The following is a 6,000-nucleotide window of genomic DNA, read 5'->3' as shown; positions in this document are numbered from 1 at the left end:
TTTTCATGTCAATTCATGACTTTTTAATACGCAGTGTGTTTCAGCCCATCATTATTTATTTTTTGATTTTCAAATTGTCCCACATTTGGCCCTTGGGTCCCTTCACACTTGTTTCTGCACTCTTTGGACATGGTGCCATAATGTTTGAATGCTTTCTTCCTCTCAGGCATAACAAGCTGTCCAGATTCATATTGCATTTTCCCTACTCCAGACTTGGAATCAAGTATTCTCCAAAAGACACTGGTACCTTTCCATGAGGATGGGTATGTCTGAAACCAAAATCTGGAGGCCAAAGATGTTCACTATTACTGGGATATCATTACATCTAGACCTCTGCAGTAAACATTGCTAAGGAATGCATGTTTTAGAAATCATTATACTTTCAGTAGGTGGTGTAGAATAAAAACAGTGCTGTTTTTTTTTTTTTTTTAATTATTTATTTTTTTATTATTTATTTTTGGCTGTGTTGGGTCTTCGTTTCTGTGCGAGGGCTTTCTCCAGTTGCGGCGAGCGGGGGCCACTCTTCATCGCGGTGCGCGGGCCTCTCACTATCGCGGCCTCTCTCGTTGCGGAGCACAGGCTCCAGACGCGCAGGCTCAGTAGTTGTGGCTCACGGGCCCAGCTGCTCCGCGGCATGTGGGATCTTCCTGGACCAGGGCACGAACCCGTGTCCCCTGCATTGGCAGGCAGATTCTCAACCACTGCGCCACCAGGGAAGCCCGACAGTGCTGTTTTTAGTATTATCAATGATTTTAGAATATAGTTCATGCACTGATTATATTTAGTCAGAATCCCTTCAGTGACAATTAATAAGGAGAAAAAGTGAATGTTATATAAAAGAATGCAGTTATAGGACATAAGTTCCATAAGATAACTAGATATGTTAAATAAATAAAGTTTTCTAAGTCATCACAGTTTTTCATCATGAAAAAAATAAAGCTATAAAAGATATGAGGTCAAATTGATATTTCTAATTCAAATGTTTCTTTATAGGGCTTTTGCCTAACTTATCTTTTTTCTCTTACACTGAATATCTTGATTCCTAATAATATTAACATCATATTAATTAGTTTTATGTTAAAAAATTTCAAAATAACAATAGCAGTATTATTACTTACAATAAACTACTGAATTAAGTTTAAGATATTTTGCAGTTCTTTTTGTTCTTGGACTATATCTCGCCAAAGATATTCACTAAGAGTACTAAATTTTAAAATCACTTGATGTAATTCTTGATGTAATTGCTAAAATATATATATACTGATATACAGTTAGATTCATTTATTTCCATTTGCTTCCCATTCTAAGATTTCCTTTTAAACAAAATTTAAGTATAATTTTGGAATATGTAAAACATTTATATGATTTAAAAGTCAAGACTGTATGAAAGGCATTTCTAGAGAACTCTTGCTTCTTTTCCTGTCCCTTAAGAATTCCACCCCACTTCATTAATTTAGTTTTTTGTTTCTTCTTCCAGTATTTCTTTTAGCAAATATAAACAAATAGATATTTATCTTTGAAATATATCCCCCTCTAATTACACAAATGGCAGCATACTATATACACTTTTCTGTCCCATGTCAGTACGTCAAGATTATCCTCATTTCTATTTACCACTGAATAGTGCTTCATTGTGGCTCTGTCATAATTAGTTTAAGCAGTCCTCTACTGATGCAAATTCTTTCCAGTCTTTTGCTGTTATAAATAATCCCACAATGAATGAAAACAAACGCTTGTGAGGGGGAGGGGGTTGGTGTGCACGTGCGCACTTGGGCATTCTTTTCTAGGGTCACACCAAGAGCATTTATTGTCAAACTTTGGGATTTTTGCCAATCCGATAAATGACAGATGGTATTTCAGTGTAACTTGAAATTTCTCTGATTATGAGTGGGCATCTTTCCATAGGTTTAAAGGCTGTTTGCCTTTCTTTTTCAGTAAACTATCTGTTCATGTCCTATGTCCATTCATCAGATTTTGGGTATTTCTCTTTTCTATTTTATTCTACTTTTTTTAAAGTTTTTTTGATGTGGACCCCATTTTTGGAGTCTTTATTGAATTTGTTACAATATTGCTTCTGGGTTTGTTTTTTGATTTTTTTTTTTAATGTTTTGGTTTTTTGGCTGAGAGGCATGTGGGATCTTAGCTCCCCGACTAGGGATCGAACCTGCACCCCCTGCATTGGAAGGCAAAGTCCTAACCACTGGACCGCGAGGGAAGTCCCTCTCTTTTCTATTTTAAAAAGATCTTTATATAGGAGAGAATAGCCAATTGTCTGTGATATAAATTACAAATATTTTCTCCAGTTTTTCTTTTGTATTTTGTTTGGCTAGCAGTGCTTTTTCTGTTAAGCAAAAGAGTTTTCTTTTCATACCGTTGAATATATGAATCTTTTCCTTCATGCATCTAGATATCGATTCATAGTTAGGAAGGACTTCACTCATTTTCTCCCCAGCACTTGTATAGTTTTACTTTTGCCTTTTCCTTCTCTGATGCATTTCTCTTTTTTTATATATAAATTTATTTTATTTTTGGCTGCATTGAATCTTCGTTGCTGCACGTGGGCTTTCTCTAGTTGCAGCGAGCAGGGGCTACTCTTCGTTGCAGCGCGCGGGCTTCTCATTGCAGTGTCTTCTCTTGTTGCAGAGCATGGGCTCTAGGCATGTGGGCTTCAGTAGTTGTGGCACACGAGTTCAGTAGTTGTGGCGCATGGGCTTAGTTGCTCCGTGGCATGTGGGATCTTCCCAGACCAGGGCTTGAACCCGTGTCCCCTGCATTGGCAGACAAATTCTTAACAACTGCGCCACGAGGGAAGCCCATCTGATGCATTTCTAATTTATCCTGATATACGAGGTGAGGTATGAATTCAATGTTAAATTTTTGCAAATGGTTATCTAGTTATCTGATACTGTACTAGTTTGGTAGAGCTGCCAAAACAAAGTACCACAAACTGGGTGGCTTGCAACAACAGAAACTTATTCTCTCACAGTTCTGGAGACTAGAAGTCCAAAATCAAGGTGTCAACAGAGTCCTGTTGCTTCCAAAGCCTCCAGGGGAGAATCCTTCCTGACCTCTTCCAGCTCTCTGTAGTCCCAGATGTTCCTTGGCTTATAGGTACATCATTCCAATCTCTGCCTCTGTCTTCACATGGCATTCTCCCCGTATGTCTTTGTATCATCCTCCCTGTGTGTCTCTGTGTCCAAATTTCCCCTTCTAATCAGGACGCTAGTCGTATTGGATGAGGGGCGCAGCCTACTCCAGTATGGCCTCACCTTAACTAATTACATCTGCCATAACCCTATTTCCAAATAAGGTCACATTCTGAGGTACTGGGGGTTAGGATTTAACATATCTTTTTGGGGGGACACAATTCACCCATAATAAGTACCATTTATTAAAATAGCCTTTTCTCCCTGTGACTTGAGGTATCTTTTGTTTATCATATATTAAATTTCCATATATACTTGAGTCTATTTCTGGAGTTTTATTCTATTCCACTGATTTATTTGTTTATCTGCTAATACCAGAATATTTTAATTTTAGCAGCTTTATAGTATTTTTTTTTGCAAAAATGTCCTCTTTATGATTGTGCTATGAAAGTCAAAAGTGAAATCAAGGATGTTATATCACACTATTAGACAATCTATTCAGAAAATTATGCCTGCTAAATCAACATTTGATTTATTCTTAGTTTGTTCAAAGAATTTAAAAAGAGCTGCCTTCACAGCCTATTCTAAACATAAGCTAAAACAAACTATTTCATAATTTGTCATTTCTTTTTAAATATAAAGTCACAAACATTCATTTCTTTCCATCTTTTTAAATGGCTTCACTTCATAAATTTTTTTTTTTTCATCTCAATTTTCCTTGAGTAATGAAGACCTTCGATATCGCAATTTGGTTTCTTTTGTAACAAAGTTGTCTGCTTCCCTCTGTCCCCAGTTCAAGGCACTGTAGAATGCCACAGTCCAGTCCCAAAGCTCCAGTGCAGGGGTCTTCTCTCAGTCAATCCCTCTGGTGCCTGGTGGTCTCCTTAGGGCGCATATGGGACCCAGGACATGAAATCATTTTTCCTAGAGGCCAGACAGTTTGACATGTGATGGCTCAGAGCACTGGCCGTGCAGGCTCCCATTAATACGATGGTTAGATACCTGGTGGGCAAGGCTCTGAGACAAAAGACAGGGCTGTTCCTACTTGCAGACAGGCCTGTGGGGGAAACGGTTCTTTGTCAAACAGCTCCTGGAGACATGAGCAGTGTCCTTGTCATAGTTCTGAGCTGGGACTGCATAGTACATTGAATGAATTATACTAACCTTGCATGAAGCATTCTTTCCTCTTTCTCTCCTTGGGGGCTCTGTTCTATGCCTTCTTGACCCTAGAAGCTGCTTTTTTTTCTCCTGACATCTTGATGGCTGTCTGAAATATTCTCCCACCATTCTGCCAAGGGTAGCTACCCTAAATTCCTACACACAGCCCTTGAATAGGGTGTTAGCTTTAGTGTCTTAAAGAAATGGAACAAAAATTAAATTGAGTTTTTAGCAGACATTACATTTTCTTTTCTTTGGAGTATAGTTTTTCCAGAAATTCTTATTTTTTTTACTTGATGCATAGTTGATTTACAATATTATATTAGTTTCAGGTATACAACATAGCGATTTAAAATTTTATAGATCATACTTCATTTATAATTATTATAAAATATTGGCTATATTCCCTGTGCTGTACAATATATCCTTGCAGCTCATTTATTTTATATATAGTAGTTTATACCTCTTAATTCTACACCCCTATCTTGCTCCTCCCTTCTTCCCTCTCCCCACTGGTAACCACTAGTTTGTGCTCTATGTGTGTGAGTCTGTTACTTTTTTGTTATACTCACTACTTTGTTTTACTTTTTAAATTTCACATATGAGTGATACTATACAGTATTTGTCTTTCTCTGTCTGGTTTATTTCACTAAGCATAATACCATCCAGGTCCATCCATGTTGTTGCAAATGGCAAATTTTCATTCTTTTTCATGGTTGAGTAATATTCCAGTGTGTATATGTACCACATCTTCTTGACCCATTCATCTGTTGATGGGCACTTAGGTTGCTTCCATGTCCTGGCTATTGTAAATAATGTGCTATGAACATTGGCATGCATGTATCTTTTCAAATTAGTGTTTTCATTTTCTTCAGGTATATACCCAGGAGTAGAATTGCTGGGTCATATGGTAGTTCTAGTTTTAGGTTTTTGAGGAGTCTTCACAGTGGCTGCACCAATTTACATCCCCACCAACAGTGTACATGTATTCTCTTTTCTCCACATCCTAGTCAACACTTGTTATTTGTGGTCTTCTTGATGATAGCCATTCTGACAGGTGTGAGGTAATATCTCATTGTGGTTTTGATTTGCTTTTCTCTGATGATTAGTGATGTTGAGCATCTTTTCATGTGCCTGTTGGCCATCTGCATTTCCTCTTTGGAAAAATGTCTATTTAGGTCTCCTGCCCATTTTTTAATTGGGTTGTTTGGGTTTTTGGCATTGAGTTGCATGACTTGTTTATATATTTTTAATATTAAACCCTTATCAGTCATATCATTTGCAAACATTTTCTCCCATTCAGTAGACTGTATTTTCATTTTGTCAGTGGTTTCCTTTTCTGTGCAAAAGCTTTTAAGTTTAATTAGGTCCCATTTATTTATTTTTGATTTTGTTTCCTTTGCCTTAGGAGACAGATCCAAAAAAATATTGCTACAATTTATGTCACAGAGTGTTCTGCCTATGTTTTCCTCTAAGGGTTTTATGGTTTCTGGTCTTACATTTAGGTCTTTAATCAATTTTGAGTTTATTTTGTATATGGTGTGAGAAAATGTTCTAATTTCATTCTTTTACATGTAACTGTCCAGTTTTCCTAGCACCACTTTTTTTTTAATCCAAATATAGTTGATTTACAATATTGCATTAGTTTCAAGTGTACAGCAAAGTGATTCTGATATATATATTCTTTTCCATTATA

The sequence above is a fragment of the Balaenoptera physalus genome, assembly GCF_965194825.1.
Source record: "Balaenoptera physalus genome assembly, chromosome: 5".
NCBI classification, from domain to species: domain Eukaryota; kingdom Metazoa; phylum Chordata; class Mammalia; order Artiodactyla; family Balaenopteridae; genus Balaenoptera; species Balaenoptera physalus.
Note: the sequence above shows the minus strand (reverse complement) of the source record.